Source organism: Phyllostomus discolor, chromosome 7 (genome assembly GCF_004126475.2).
Source record: "Phyllostomus discolor isolate MPI-MPIP mPhyDis1 chromosome 7, mPhyDis1.pri.v3, whole genome shotgun sequence".
In the NCBI taxonomy this organism is placed as follows: domain Eukaryota; kingdom Metazoa; phylum Chordata; class Mammalia; order Chiroptera; family Phyllostomidae; genus Phyllostomus; species Phyllostomus discolor.
The window spans coordinates 30,626,820-30,644,154 of NC_040909.2; positions in this window are offsets into that span (position 1 = coordinate 30,626,820).

The window sequence follows — 17,335 nt, forward strand, 5'->3', positions numbered from 1 at the left end:
AACCGAACTGGTAACCCTTTGGTTCACAGGCTGGTGTTTAACCCAGTAAACCACACCAGCCAGGGATAAATAAATAAAATTTGGCAGGCAGGCAGGCAGGCAGGAAGGAAGGAAGGGGATCAGACCTCTCCCATCCAACCCCACCCCTACCTCCATCCCCACCCACCCACATGAGGACACAGAGAGAGGCAGCCATCTGCAAGCCAGGAAGAGGACCCTCACCAAGATCCTAACCCTGATCTGATACTTCCCAGACTCCAGAGCTGTGAGAAATAAATGTCTGCTAAGTCACCCAGTGCACGGCATTCTGTTAAGGCAGCCCAAGCAGCGTAAATATATGGTAATTCCATGTTTAATTTATTGAGGAACCACTGAACTATTTTCTACAGTGGCTGCACCATTTTCCACCCCCACCTCAGTGTCTGAGGGTTCTGTTTGCTCTTCGCCCTCACCAACACGGGACTTTTTTTTAAGCACAGAGGGCATTTTGTAATAAAAACCTTTCCTTCTAAAGGAATATTTCTTGGAAACTCTCTGTAATAAAACAGATTAAAGAGAAAATGCTCAGGTGAAGGTGACAGGATTTCCAAGGAAGTCCCTAGCGTTCTAAGAAACTCCGTTTGAAAACCACCTGCCCTAAATGGGTTTGTTAGACCCTGCCTGGCTTAGACTCTGAAGATCCCTTTCCAAGGGACCTGGAGGTTGGACTGGAAAAGGCCTCCCCTCTCCATTCCACATTTGCAGGGAAGGCTGGGGTCGCAGTGCTCTTCAGGGTGTGTGCAGCCCACCTACGGAAGAGCCATCTGGTTCTTGTTAAAATGGAAATCCTGGTATCCAGCCCCAGACTTAGAGAATGGGAATCTTTTGTTGAGAGACCCTGAAACATGTATGTTTTAAATACTTTCCAGGCAATTTTGATGGCCCCACATTTGAGAACCACTGAGCTGGGAGGAGCTGAGAGGAGAGGGTGGAGAATAAATGCATACAGTTGGTGAGGCCAAAGAGCTGCTGTCTTGCTGAACTGTTGTCAGCTTCCTCCTCTGCTCTTTAAGAGGGAAGGAGGAGTGAGGTTTTGCTTTGGGACCCAAGTGCCAACTAGGGTCACCCTAAGGTCAGATTGGCACTACCTCCTGGCCACGGGACTCTGAACTTCCAAAAGATAAGGACGCTTTTATGACCCTTGGGAAACGTGCACGGTGTTTAAGCATTTCCTAGTATTGTTATTTTTCTTAAATGGTGATTACTGTTATGATATTTGGAAGTATAGCAAATCAGTCATGAAGCAATGACTGTTTATGTGCATTTTCACAGCATTAAGCAATGCCTTTTTTGTGCTGAGAATCAACATTATTTACTTTGGGACTCTTTCCCAGATCTCTGTTAACTCATTCACACACAGTTTCTCCTCCCAGCCTTGTGACTCAGTGAATTTTTCCCCAGCTGGGGCAGGCAACAGGGAAACTGTCACATACAGCCCCAGACTAGTGCACTGAACTCACAAGGATTGTCAAAGGCCCCTGACTCCAGTGACACCCCAAGATCAGGAGTTCCCTCTTCAGGTTCTTCTGGGAATCATCCAAGAATAAGTAGTTCCCCACCTGTTTTGATTTTCCATTGCTATGTAACAAAACTTGTCAAAACTTCATAGCTTAACACAACCACCACAGTATTAGTTTTCACCGCTCACTGGATTGACTGAGCCCAGTTGAGCAGTCCTGCTCCATGGGGTGTCACCAGTGGGTCTGAAGTGTCCAAGCTGGCTCACTCCCATGGCTGGCAGCTGACGCTGTCAGGTGGGAGCCTAGCGGGGGCTGTTGGCTGAAATGTGGACTCCTGGCCTCTTCCTGAGGCTTGGGCTTCCCCACACTATGGCAGCTGGGCCAGGAGAGGGAATAACCTCAGGGCAAGTGTTCCAAGAGGGAGGACATGGTTCAGAGCACTGATCTGGGATTAGACACCAGCTCTAAAGTCTTGGATAAATTTCTTAATCTCTTGAAGTCTCAGCTTCTTCATCACCAAATGAAGACAGTGCCTTCCTTATCAGAAGGACAAGAAAATGAAGGGAGATAATTTGCATAAAGCCTTTCCTACAGTGCCTTGTAAACAGGATGGGGTTATGATCGGGTACACACCAGCACTGATCCTGAGTGTATGTGCTTAATCTCCCCATTCTTTCTCCCAGGCTCATCGAGATCCAGAGTTGCCACCCCTGACTTGAAGAAAAGGGGAAGGTTGACCTCTTTGATGGGATCCTTCAGGACTAAATGCATAAATCAGAAACTATGACATGACTCTTCAGAATTTATCTGAAAGAGGAAAAAATATTACAAGTGTTGAAAGACCTTTATAGAAAACTGTTTTTTGCAAAAGTGTAACATGTTATCCATAGCATGTTATCAACTACATGTCTATCAATAGGGGATAGGATCTGATACATCCACATTCTACTGGATAGTAATTGCTTTTAGGGTATCTGGCACCTGATCATCCTTCCTCCAGAGGGGAAGTTCTAAGACAGGAAAGAAGCAGCCCTGCTCTCCACTACAGGAGTGTAAAAAAATTTTTACACTAAAATTTTTTACACTTCTGTAGTACAGAATTTTCTGATCAGCCCACTCCCTCTGCACCCTGGAAGGTGAAGTATAGGCACGTGAGCTGAGTGCAGCCAATGAGATGCCCCTGCCTCAGGCTTTGCCCACAAAGACACAAAGACAGTGATGGTCAAGGTGCCTTCAGCAGTGGAGCCCAAATACTGTAAGTGTCTGGTGGAGCAGACCCACCTCAGTGACCTGGAGCCTAGACTACTCACCTTGGAACTGTTTTGCACAAGAGAAATACACTTCTATATTCATTAAATCACTCTAAATGGGGCTTTCTTTGTTACAGCAGCCTAGCTTAGCCTAATCGTGGTGATTTTAGAACATGGTCACAAATTCTTTGACATGCCTCCCACTGAGAAGTACAGTCTTTGTCCACTTCCCTTGAATGGGGGCAGGCTAATGTCTACTTTGATCAATGGACCTGGTAGAAGTACCTTCTGAGGCAAGGTCATGGGAGGCACACAGCTTTCTGCCTGCTCAGCAGAACACTAGACCTTGGAGCACTGAGCTATCTTGTAAGAAGTCAGACTACCCAGAGCTCAGCCCAAGGTCTGAGTCACCCCAGTCCAGCCTCCAAATATGGGAAGCCTCTAGCTAACTTCATTGCCCTAACCCCACCCCAGCCTTCTACCTCACTCCTACTTTGAGTTTTCCCAACTGAGGTCCCAGATGTTGTGGCATCATCCCTGCTGTGACGTTAGAATTCCTGACCCACAAAATTTATGAGCTATCAAAATGGCAGTGGTTTTATTTTGTGGTTTGTTGTACTGTGGTAGCTAATGGGACACTAAACTAACATATCATAAATTCTCTGAGATATCCAATACCTCCCAAAAAATTCTTCTTTGCTAAGTTAACCAGTTGGTTTCTGTTGCCGCAATCAAGAATCGTGACAATGAAACACTACATAGCCCTAAAATGGATGTGGCTGGCCCTGACTGGTGTGGCTCAGTGGGTTGGGCATCATCCTGCAGAGCAAAAGGTCTCGGGTTCGATCTCCCATCAGGGCACATGCCTGGGTTTCAGGCCTGGTCCCCTGTCGGGAGGCTGGGAGCATGTGGGAGGCAACCAATTGATGTTTCCCTTGCACAGTGATGTTTCTCTCCCTCTATTTCTTTCTCCCTTCCCCTCTCTCTAAAAATAAATAAAATCTCTACCAAAAACCCTGAGGTATTTCTATATAAACTGTCACAAAAAGATGTTCACAATGCAGTTGTAAAATGAAAATGGCAGATTCTAAAACAGTAAGTACAGAATTGTTCCATTTGGGTAAAATAAAATTATTACTTTCGCATAGAATAAATTTTAAGGTGCTATGTACCAAAATTATACAGTATTGTCTTCAGGTATTAAAATTGTAGGGATTTTTTTCTTGTGCTTATCTGTATTTTCTAAGTTTTATGAAATAATGAACATCATTAAGCAATGACTTGAACAGTTTTCATTTTTTTAAAGATTTTAATTTATTTTTTAGAGGGGAAGGAAGGAAAAAAGAGAGAAACATCAATGTGTGGTTTCCTCTCATGCGCCCCCTACTGGGGACCTGGCCTGCAACCCAGGCATGGGCCCTAACTGGGAATTGAACCAGCAACCCTTTGCTTTGCAGTCTGACGCTCAATCCACTGAGCCACACCAGCCAGGGCAGTTTTAAATTAAAAAAAAAAAAAAAGTAAAGCCAGGATTATAGATCCAGGAATGTGAGAGTACCTGGCATACCTCTTCACCTCTGGGAATTTTGTACATTCCTCAGTGAGAGACCCCAAAGCACAGCCTTTATAATATATGGTAGCTGCTGATAATTCCTCCCCTTCCTATAAGCATATGCTGTTCCTCACTTCTAGAAGTAGAGTTTACTTCCCCTTTCTTAAATCTGGGCCATTGCTGTGACTGCTTTAGCCAATAGAATGCAACATAAGATGCTTGAGTACTTCCCACCTCCAGCCTTAGGAAGACCGGAAGCTTCTGTTTCCTCCCTCTTACATTCTTGTTCTTGGGGTGTTCCCTTGCAGAACTCAGCCCCAGCCATGTGCAGAGGTCACCTGGAGGGGAGCCAAGACTCTCCTTGGCAGCCTCAGCTGAGCTCGTGGCCAACGGCTGTCACCAACTGCCAGCCATGTGAGTGAGTCCTGTGGGATCCCAGCCCAGCAGAGACACAGATGACGGCTGCTCTCACCAGCGTCATGCGGGGCTGAAGAGCCACCACCCCCCTGAGCCCTGTCCACCTGCAGGCTCACGAGAGGCACTAAAATGGCAGTTGTTTTTCATCACTAGATTTCAGGGTAAAATGGTAGCCGGCCTCCAAGATGGCTCCTCCCGATAGTCACACCTGTTCAGAGTTCCTTTGCACAGGGGACCAGGGCTGGTCTGTGTGACTAATCAAATACAACAAAAGGGACACACGTAGGCGGCTCTCTCCCTGGAGCACCCTGCACCTTTCCCCACCTTCCCCCCAGGAGAGTTTCCTTGCTGCTGCCCCCCCCCCCCCCCCCCCCCCCCCCCCCCCCCGAGCAGCAGGGTTCTCCTTTGCCTCTGTAACTTGTTTCCTGAGCCCATTTCTTCTACGGCTCACTTCCACCTCTGTGACTTTCTAAATAAACTTCCTTATTGTTTGAAAAAAAAAAGTGACACAGATGTGTCACTTCCGAGATTAGGTTACTCCTGACTCCAAAAACGTGTTGCTCCTGTCTTGGTTTCCACAGATCACCCTTCATGTTGTGGGCAGCCCCCCCCCCCCCCCCCCCCGGGGAGGAGTCCATACAGATGGCCAACCTGTCGCCAGGTTGCTCAGGACTTCCCTGGTGTTGGATTGGAAGGCTCACGTCCCGAAAACTCCCTCAGCCCTGGGCACACTAGGATGGTCAGCCTCCACCACATGATGAGGAACGGAGGCCTCTGGACAACAGTGAGCAAGAAGTTGAGGCCTCCCACCAACAACCACATGAAGAGCCACCTTGGAAGCCAGCCCCCCGGCCCCAGTCAAGCCTTGAGACGACTGAAGCCTCATTAAAGACCCTGAGCCAGAACCCTAGGTAAGCTGACCCCAGATTCCTGACCCCTAGAAACTGGGTGAGATAATACTAGCATAGTTATTTTAAGCTGCTGGACTGGGGGTAATTTGTTAAACAGCAATAGGTAACTTATACAGGTGGCTTGTTACAGCCTAATGGATAACAGAAACGAGGAACCCTAACAGAGTGGGTTTTTCCGCCCTGTTTTAAACAGCTGCAGTGATCTTCCTGTTTGGGAATTTCTTTGCCTTTCCTGAAAATCAACCTGAGGGAATTTCGCTATCAGAGTTCCTGAAGAGCAGAGCTGGGCAGGGCCCCTGGCTGCTGTGGGGTGAGTTCATTCCAACTCTAATTGTTTTCCAAGCTTTAACAATAAATCTCTGGGGCTCACAAGGCCCTCCCACCTCTCCATTTCCAAATGCTCTGTGAAGCTGCCCTGATTTCCCTGATGGCCAGAAGGGCCTACCTGGGCCACTTAAACAGCCTTCTCTGCTAGAAGGCATCCCCAGCTCTGACATCATGGGTGTCTGGGTACAGTGAGCCATGCGCAAGGTGCAGGGCATACAGATGGTTTGTGGGGGCCTGGGGGGTCTTGACCTAAAATCTTTTCCAACCAGGCACCTGAGTATGTGAGATTTCACCTTCCAAGTGTGATTAATTCACTTCAGAGGGAAACTTTATTTATTCACCGGCACCTTCTTCTGAATGAGTTCATTGAAGACATTCTTCCCTACCCAGGGTAGCATAAGAGCAGGGGGAACTTAATCCAGGAAAGCACAAGGCAGGCGGGACCTCCTAACGTTGAGTTAGACTGATTCTGTCTGCCGTTAGGGCTGTGAGTCTGGACACGTCAGAGGCACCCAGCAAGCTCAAGGGCAGGCTGCAGTGTACATCCAGGCATCCAGAGACTCGTGGCAAAGTGGATAAAGCCACAAGCTGGGTGGCTTAAAATTACAGAAATGTATTTTCTCATAGTTCTGGAAGCTAGAAGTCCAAAATTAAGGTGTCAGCAGTGTTGATTCCTGCTAGAGGCTGTGAGGGAGTCTGTCCCAACCCTCTCTCCTGGCTTCTGGTGGTTCGATGGCAATCTTTGGCATTCCTCAGCTTGTCCATGCATCTCCCCGACCTCGGCCTTCGTGTTCATACAGCATTCTCTCTGTGTGCATGTCTCTGAGTGCATGTCTTTTCATGCTAATGACTTCATTTAAGGTGATCATCTGCAAAGACTCCATGGCCAAATAAGTCACATTCATGGGCACTAGGAGTTAGGATTTCAACGTATTTGGAGCAGAACACCATTCGACCCATAACGCACTGCATTAGTAAAAGCGGTTAACAGCCATGAAATTCCAGGCATTTGCCATTATAGCCATTTTTACATACATTTTTCTAATCCTCACACCATTTCACAATATTACAGCTGTAGAAACTGAGGATCAGAAAGATTACAGGTCTTCTTCTTACTCACAGAGCTAGAAAATATAGGCTCTGGAATCAAATAGCCTGGCTTCACCGCTTAACTGGGAGGCCTTGGGCAGGTGTATGAATCTCTCTGTCTCCTCATTTGTAATGTGAGGATAGTAATACCTCCATCCATGCTGAGTCATTGCAAGAATTTTAAAGATAATACATGGAGGCTGGCACCCAGTAATTATTGAACTTATGATAGCTATTGTTATAAGTAGTGAAGTCAAAATTTAAATCTACACCTCCTCAGTTCTGATACCTTTATTCTTTCCTTTCCAATTTTATATAACTAGGTAGTCAGCTGTTCCTGCACCCATGATCTCACTGAATCCTCACAACACCCCTAGGAGAAAAATATTTCTGGCTATATTTTATAGATAAAGAGCTAAGACACAGAGAGGTAAAGTGACTTGACCAAGGTCATCCAGCCAATAAGCATCCTAATCTAGTTCTGCTGGTTCTAATATTTCTTCTACTATGGTACCTGTCATCCCAATGCAAAGACATGATGTAGTACAACATTTTATTCTACCACAGTTTGCTGATAACCTCTGGTAGTCACCTGGGATTATGAGTTTAGTCCGTGACCACCCTGAGACTATAGCAGGATCAAAAAAAGAAAAAGAGCCAAAGCAGCTAAATCCTCTGTGGGCCTTTCCCAGACCTTCCCCTCATCTTCTCCGCCACAGCTGTGTTTCCACCCACAGTTCAGCCCTACAAATATCTAAGCAGAGTGGACAGTGTAAAACAGCCACCCACACACCTCATCTGCCCCATAGATGAGTTTTGTTTAACCTGCACATGGTTTTTAAGTAGTTGTTAACATATTTTTAAAAGTAAGAAGTTTTGCATAAGAATCTAGATTTTTTTTTTTTTTTTTTGCTTGCTTCTTTTCCAAAACCAAAGGCTCTGGCCAAGTGCCTCTGATCCCTGAGTGGAAACTGCCAGCCAAAGTTGAGCAGCGGCTGCCTCCAAGTTGATTATTTTTATACCCAGACTACGTGACTCATTCATCTCCCTTTCCTGACCCCATTAGGAATTTGAGCTTTTAACGAAGGCCAACTGAAACCTCCCCTTTGCCTATCAAATCAAATACCTCTAGCCTTGCTCTGGCATTCAAATATCCTCACAGCATGGCTTTTCAGACTTACCACCCATGAAGATACTTCATTTCTCATTTATTTACATCTTCATCCCCAAACAGGCCCCTTCTTTTCCCACACTCATGCATTTGCTAGTGATTTTTTATTTCCTCTGAGATGCCTTTCACCCCATCTTGGCCTGGGAACTCTTCCACTCTCATTAACGTCCAGATGAAGGCCTTCTCAGAATCTCCCAAAAAGACGAACCTTCTTTTCATTTGACGGGCTAAAGCACCTTGTTATTTTGGGCTCCTCGTTCTGGACTTTCACAACTGCACACATTTGCATACTATAATTTCTCTTCCTGTAACTCACTTCCTTCCTAGTCAATTGTTCCAAATGAGCCCAGCCTGCCAGCCGTCTCCTCAAGGCCCTAAACCCATGAATGAGAAGCCCCTCTGGACCCTCTAGACCAGCCCAGTCATGAGATCCATACCAACAAGTAGCTTCAGTTAATGCCACGTAGAGCAGAATAATTGCCTGGCTGAGACTTGTACCAATCCCCGACTTTTGTGATAATTGTGAGATATAATAAAAGGGTTGTTGTTTTAAGCCAGTAAGTTTAAGGACAGTTTGTTACAAAGCAATAGATAACTAAAACAGTTAGGAAAGTAAAAATGTTTTTAATCTAGTTAATTATTTTCTTCAAGTTTTTAAAATAAAATTAAGTATATACACATATTTATACAAACACACACAATTTAGAGAAGTGACCTAATGTTTATTGAGGTCCTAATTTCTGCCTGGTACTTTCATATGAATAGTTTTTTTGAAGATTTTATTTATTTATTTTTAGAGAGAGGGCATGGGAGGGAGAAAGAGAGGGAGGGAAACATCACTGTGTGGTTGCCTCTCACGCGCCCCCTACTGGGGACCCAGCCCGGAAACCTAGGCATGTGCCCTGACTGGGAATCCAAGTGGTGGCCCTTTGGTTCACAGGCCCGCATTCAGTCCACTGAGCTACACCAGCCAGGGCTCCATGATCTTATCTAATATTCAAGACAATCCAGTTTGTGTTATTATTTGCATTTTCAAAGCCCAGAGAAGTAAGTAACTTGCAGTTGATTGTACACCTCTCGAGTGGGGGAAATGGGAACTGAGCACCAAGTCTGGCCTATCCAGCTAGAAAACCCATATTTTTGTCACCATCCCACATCCCCACACCACCTCTTTTGGCTCAGACAGTGGTCTACATTCCACGTAATGTGACATCGTATGTGGTTTTTCATGTTGCCGCAAAGACTTCAAAGCTTCCTTTTAAATGGCACCATATTATTCCCACTATAGTTCACATACCAGCCCCTATTGTTGAGTATTTACATTCCTTCCAAATCTTTTTGCCACTGAGAGGGATTCGGAGAGCTGCATCATGCTGGTAAGAGTAGAAATGAGGGAGTGGTGGGCCATTCTTTGGGTTTCTTGGGCATTACCAGGACTCCCATCTATAGCGCCCCTCCTTCAGCTCCCTGCGCACACACCTGGCCTCTCCGCCCTGACTGTCTTAATGCACCTGGTTACACAGTCACCTGAGGAGAAGGTCAGGTAGCTGGTGGAGCAAAAAGGGGGGAGGCAAAAATTCCCTTTGAACTTATCCTGTTCAGGCCAGATGAGTTCATCACCTTTTAACAACTCCATGCAAACCTCATCCCTCTTAAATAGTTTTGACAGCTGGAAAGATTAAGATTACATCAGGACTCTTGTTGGTTTTGAAAAGTTTTAAGTCCTCTTATGTCAAAAGGACCAAGAAACAGGTTTTTAAATCCTGTTAAGAATTTTACCCTTTATCCTGAGAGCAATGGGTGGCCATTGAGGAGCAATGGCCTGAGCTGGTTTTTTTATCTACCCATAGAAAGAAGACCCTGGTTTGGGAGGCAGAGGGCTTAGTGATTAAAGTGATGGAGGGTGGGGCACAGGAAAGACTCCAGCATGACCCCAGGATTGCCCCCAGGACATCCCGGTGGGTAGGATGAAAGCAAGGAGGCAAGACAATGACAGGGCAGTAGTTCCCTTTTGGACCACGTGAGCCAGGGGTGTCTGAGGGCAGGACCTGAGGCAGGTGGACTTCCAGATGCTGTTCCCCAGGATTCCTCCTGGCTCGCTAGGGACTCAGGCCCTGGAGAAAGGGCCACATAGGCCAGGCCTGGCAATGGAATTGGAGTGGAGGGTTCTAGAAAGCCATAGCTGGCCCAGCAAGAGAACTGGGGACACTAGGGAAGACCATGAGAGTAACCTTGCCCAGTAGACATCTTCCTATCAGTGGCCAAGAGAGAAATTTCCTCTGATATCATCTGGGAACAACGCTAGAAAACTTAGTCCTTAACTTGCCTTGCCCTCTGTCACCAAAAGTAACTTCCCAGAGCCTCTCTGAAGGTGCATTTAAAAAATTTTTTTTTCCTTTTATTGATTCTAGAGAGAGGGGAAGGAAGGGAGAAAGAGTGAGAAACATTGACATAAGAAAGATCAATTGGCTGCCTCCTGCACATGCCCAGACCAGGGCCTGGGCCCTGACCAGCAACTGAACCAGTGACCTTTTGGTTTTCAGGATGACGCCCAATCAACTGAGTCATACCAACCAGAGTTGGGGGTGCATTTTTTTGTTCTTTTGTTATCTTTCCTTGCCTCTTACTTTCCTACCTGTATTTTTCCTTTTGCCTCCTATATCAACCTTTAGTTTAGATGATGTACATAAAAATAAATGTATAAAACACTAAGCCTTCGTATTATCTTTCAAAACACATCCAGTGTCCACCAAATCTTCAGAGGGGCCTCGAGTGTCATGGGTGGAGCCAGATGAGGCAAAGTAGGCAGGTCAGGGAGAAGAGCCTAAATGGACAGGGGACTCCGGGACGGGGTTTGGAATGAGCTGAACTGAAAGCACCTCATAATGAGGATATTAAAGTCTACCTGCATACATGAAGTTGCTTCCATAGAGGCTAGTCAGGCAAGACAAGATGCCAGGTCATTTTTTTTTTGAAGATTTTATTTATTTTTAGAGAGAGGGGAGGGAGGGAGAAATAGAGGGAGAGAAACATCAATGTGTTGTTGCCTCTTGCATGACCCCTGAAGAGGACCAGGCCCACCGCCCAGGCACATGCCCTGACTGGGAATAAACCAGAGACCCTTTGGTTCACAGGTCTGCACTCAGTCCACTGAGCCACACCAGCCAGGGCAACCAGGTCATTTTTATCCAAATGTCATATTCAGGGGTTGAGAGATTCTTCAGCCTCACATTTTCCACAAGGAAGAAATGAGGTTCCTATTTGTGTCGGACATCCTGGGTAATGTAAGGGGCTCAGGGACCTGGAAACTGGGTTGGGGCATGGTGATAAAAAATCTCAGAGCAACTGTAGATTTACTGCAGTTTGGAAGGGTGGGTGTGGAGGAGGAGTAGGTTGGGAGCTGAGCTTCTTTGCCATGGACTTGAGGGTAGAGGGAAGGGAGAGGCACAGCATCACTAAGAACCTTTAATCAACTGTGCCATTTTACTGAGAACTTACAAGTTGAGTTATTCTGCATTGAGCTGCAATTAGTAGCAGGTTCAATGCACAATTTATAATTGTACCTTACTGATTTGCTTACATTTGCAGTTGTTTACAAGTACATGACATACTTTTTGTTTCTCTATGGCCCACAGAGGCCCCAAAGGAGATTTGCCAGCAACAAGGAAGGAAGCCCCAGGCAGGCAGCCTCACAAAACTTTCCCAAGTTTCTATCCTCTTAGCATTCCTCAGGCTGGGCTTCCCTTTGCAGGGAGAAGTCTGCCTCAGGCTAGGGAGGGGTTGGGGGTGGGGGCAGACCCCAGAATCACCATCTAGGATTAATTCCAAGCAGAAGGTTGGGCTGAGTCATCAAAATGCTTTCTTCCTCTGTGTAATCATTTGGCTGCAGGCTAATCGATGGTTATTTGAGGATACTCCTGATCCCTCCTTCAAACACCAGACTTCGAAGTAAGCCAGTAAATCCAGTCCTATTTGGGCTGAGGGGGCCAGTGACTCCCCAGCTCAAAAGACTGAGTGGATAGCAGTTAGCACTGAGCTCCTCAGAAAGAGCTGCAGAGTCACCAGGTAAATGGATTACTTTGTAGTAGCTTTTTTGACCCAGCCCTTTGCAGCTCACTGACAGTTCAGCATGAATAAAAACTATATAACCAGCCCTGGCTGGAATGGCTCACTGGATTGAGTGCTGGCCTGCGAACCAAAGGGTCACTGGTTTGATTCCCAGTCAGGGCATATGCCTGGTTTGAGGGCCAGGTCTCCCAGTGGGGATGTTTCTCTCCCCCCTTTCCCCCTCCCTCCCCTCTCTCTAAAAATAAATAAATAAAGTCTTAAAAAAATACTATATAACCAGAAAATCTGAGAGAAATATCAAAATACCAAGCAATTTCATTATTAGTAATTGCTAATACAAAGCATGAAACATTTTTTCTTAATGGTCAATAAATATTTAGTGATTGTCTACCATGGGGCAGGCACTCAGCCAGCTGGCGCTGAAGACCCAGCAATGAATGATGGGCAGGGTAGGACAGGACAGATGAAAGGAGTGGTCACTCAAACACCCATATAACTATAATTCATGGCACATGTCTTAGTACTAACATTAATACTATCAATAATATCTAACATTAACTTGGTTGACTGTTTGCCGAGTGCTGAGCTGCACAGTCTTCAGTTCATCCCCTCATTTAGTCCTTACAGCTCCACAGGACAGATGTGTTTATCATCCCCACTTTACAGGTGAAAACATCTGAGGTCCAAAGAAGTTAAGTGACTTGGTAGGAAAAGGCTGTGATTTTGAACCAAGTCCATGCTCCAGGAAGCATGCACTTCACCATGAAGGAAAGAGAAGGGTGAAAATAAGGACTTGCCTTTAGCATGGGGAAGATCTCTCTGTGCTCCCTATGCCCTGACCCTTTCCTTGCTTTTTTTAGCCCAATTAGTATGACAATACCACTGACCTACTGACCTGGTAACTAGGACTGGAATGGCTCTGAGTCAGAGCAGAAGATGCCAGACAATTTCAAATCTACCTGCTGGGCCATTAAGAAGGATTAGGAATGGAGTGAGGGTCAGAGACAAGATCATCGTGCCTTGCCAACCTAATTAACCCCCTGCAGTCTGTGCTAATTTGATCGAGTCAGAAGGTTTTGCTTTGTGCAAGAGTCATCTGACTGATTCCCAAAGAGGCAACCAGGGATAGTGTTACGTTAATAAATTTACTACAGAGCTGAACCAGTTTCACAGCCAAGTTAGTATGCTGAGGTTCATGTGCCTGGACAAGCCTGACTCCCAGCAATCCAACTCACAGGAGGCCGAAGTATATAACCGGATACCCATTAATTCATTAATTCAGAACACCAGTGGTTCATCCTTCAGTAACTGGAATGCTCCTCTGTCAACTGGGGCCCCCTCTTCCAAATATCAGCAATCCTGGGGAGCCGAATGAGTCATCAGTGAGCTGGTGGGTGAGTGTTTCGCCTGTGTTCGGGGAGGCAGATTTCACCCAGGGCAGGGTGGGGCTTCCTGAGTCATCTCTGCCTCATAGCAGGGCCCATCTGTGTGAGCTCTGATTTCATGTTTCTCCCTCTTGGACACTGGTGGGTACTAAGTGCCAACTTCTGGCCTCTTGGCTTTGCCCAACTTTTTTTCTCCTTCCTCTTTCTAGTCTCCATCCTTATCCCACATTCTTGTTTCGTGGGTTCTCCATACAATACAATTGATCAGGCTGATCATTCCATTGCCATCATATTTTAGCCCTGGATCCCTGAGATGAAGTCAAGGAAGTCACTTGGGTAGGTTGGTTTTTCCCAAGCTCTTCATTTATTTATGGGATTTTTTGTTTGTTTATTCTCAGATATATTAGGTCAAACCATATGAAATTGCAATTTTGATAGGTCAAAAACAGTCAAATAGCAGCAACTTCATGTGGTTCAACTAACAGCAGACTAGATCCACTAGGGGGGTGGGCTTAATAAGTCCAGTGCTCTTTTGCAAGCCTTGGTGGTAGGTGTGTACAGGGAGGAAGGATCATATATGGCAGCCTTTCTACCTCTTTCTAGAAATGAGCCCTTCTGAGTAGACTTATTCCTGTTGCTGTCTATTCATCCTTCAGCAAGGGCCTAAAGTCAGGGGTGGGCAAAGAAGGGACTTGAGGTTGAGGGAGAAGGTTGAATTATTTGTTACGTATGACAGAGTATGTGTTCTGAAGCCAGCTAGGAACAATTTTAAGGAACCCTTTTAGATAGTCCATTGTTTGTGCATTACTATTAACGTGGAAAATTAAGGACCAATGGAGACATTTCACATTTACAGACATCACTCAAACACCTGTGTGATGTAGTCTGTATGCCCAACACCATCCCCACCTGCAAGGGTTTTCAATGTGCTACAAGTGTATGTATGCCTGTGTGACTGCTTCTAGCTACCATCTTACCATATGGTAAATTCTGTGAGGGTAGGGCCTATGTCTGATTTACTAATTCTTAACTCCTGTCATAGGGCCTGGCATATGGCAGGTGCTCATTAAATAAATGTTTTATATTAAAGAATGAGTGAATGAATGAATGAATGAATGAAAAGGTTGAACACATCATGGAAAAACCAGGAAGGCATTAATATGACGTCAGATGAAAGGTCTCTGGGCCTTCAAAGGTCAGGAACCAGCCCGCTTATAGAAGTCAGCAGAGGCCCCCCCAGGAGGTGACCTGTACCTAGTTGCTCTCCAATTGGAAAAGGTTGGTGGAACAGCTCAGGCAGTAGCAGAGTCTGCCTCACAGCTGTGAGGGAGGAAGCCACAAGTGAAAAGAAGCCACAAATGCAAAGTTGCTCCTCATTTCCTGGCAAGCTCTTTGGTCAGCCTGAGCTGCATTCCTTTGAGCTGAGCATGTGTGGAATTTCCAGCCTAGGTAGCAGAATGGAACTTGGAACAAATAGCTCAGCAAAACAGAACCCAGGGACAATGGGGCTGGGCCCTCTAGACGCGTTTTGTCAGCTACAGCACCCAGGGAGAAATTTTCATGTTCAGACAGCATCAGAATCCTTAGAAGACGTGCTGAAATACTTGGGAATGGTCCGAGTCCTCGCCACTATACAACTTTCCATCTAGCAAGAACAAGTAAAGGTCTGTTTTGCTTTAAAGATGCTGAAGGTCCAAACATTAGAAGGCAGAGGAGAAGATACCTTCATCAAAAGAGAGCTGGAGGATACTTCAATGGCAGAATGATGAGAAGGGGATGGTGACAGCAAGATTTGGGGCTCTATAACTGTTCTGAAAGAGTGTAGCTGGGGAGATTTAAGAACAACTGGTGAGAATATATGCTGTCAGTTTCAGGGCAGGGGATTCGAAAAGGAAGGACTCAGTTTCATGGAGGAAAGACTTAAGTACAGACAATAACAACCACCACAGACACTGGTCTCTTTACTGGACTGACCTGAATTTCTTACACCTGATCAAGCTCTGGGACAGTGCCATCAATCCCCCTGAAAAACGTAATGGGGAATTCTGCTCTATCTACCTTCAACTACTCTTCCTTCTCTGCATTTTCCCAAGTCAATAATTCTTTCAAGATACTGATATATTGATGGGGACCTAAGAAAGGGAGGACTGAATTTTAGTTATTCATATCTAGATCTTCTCTTTTAAAATTAAGAGGGAGTTGAAGGCAGGAATGACAAATTACTCAACCTAGAACAAGGTATGCTGCCCTAACTATAGCTAAATAGGTGCTCTTTGTAGATAAAGAACAGACAAGGAAGGGAGGGAGGGAGGTGGAAAGAAAGAGAAAAGGAGAAAAAGAAAGGGAGGGAGGGAGGGTGAGGGAAATAAAAATAAAGAAAAAGCACTTGGGCCACAGGTGTTAAGGGAGGTGGAGGTGTGGGGCAGTACTGAACCTGGCCTCCATCACAGAAGATAAGTGGTGTCACAGAAGGAAGTCACCCAGGGGCCCATCCTGGGTAGTTGTAGTTAGGGGCAGTTTATGTTTGGGGAATAATATGTAAACTTGTTGTTGGCTAAGGCTAGGTCCTTGGTTTACTTAACATATTCTGGATTTAATTCTGAATATAGTGGAGGGGGCGGTGACAACCTTTAATGGAGAACCTGTAAAGGAAAAAACAAAGAAATAGCTCCATTGGCTGCCTGTGCTCTATCTATCCCATGAGGCTACTAACATACGTGTCTGAGTCATTTCCTCAGTGGTTGTGACAGCTCTCTCCTCTGTCCTTAGGAGGAAGTGGAAAGTTTAATACATTACAGGACACCACCTTTTACATATACAAGGATTCATTTCATTCTCAAGACCCAGAGAGTACTTGAATGGTAACGCCAGATTTGCATAGGCATTTTTTTTTTATTTATTTTTAGAGAGGGAAGGGAGGGAGATATAGAGAGACAGAGACAGAGACAGAGACAGAGACATCAATGTGCGGTTGCTGGGGGTTATGGCCTGCAACCCAGGTATGTACCCTGGCTGGGAATCGAACCTGGGATACTTTGGTTCCCAGCCGGAGCTCAATCCACTGAGCTACACCAGCCAGGGCTGCATAGGCATTTTTTTGTCGCTATTGCTACGATTTGCTCTTCCCCTCCTTTTAACAGGGATAAAAGCTAAGGATAAATTGCAGTCATCTGCCTGAATCCAGACTCCAGGCAGGGCAGGGCAGAGGACACTTTAAAATGTATTTAAAAATCACTTATCTAATTAAGCACTCTACTAGGTAGCTAACAGGTGTACTTTCCTCACATACAAAAGCTAACGATTCCTAGATGAGGACCTTGAGGGTCAGACTTATTTAGTCTTAACTTAATAGACATATCTCGTAGAGGGTGAAGTTCAGGCAAAAGCCAATCCCCTTCTATCTACCCACTGGTTTATTAAAGATATTTAAACTAGACCTAAACTTCAAGCCTGCTTTCATAATAATCCCGTAAAATGAAAATAATTGCCAGGCCAGAGAGGGTGGAAGTACAGAGGACAGCAGGGGAGCGGTATCATTTTTAACATAGATACTTGAACACAGTGCCTTTCCGTTCCGAGAAAGTTCAGACGGCAAGGCCACAGTTCACTCTAGGCGAACAGGCACACGTGTATCCTACGCATGCGCCCAGATCCGATCCACCCGCC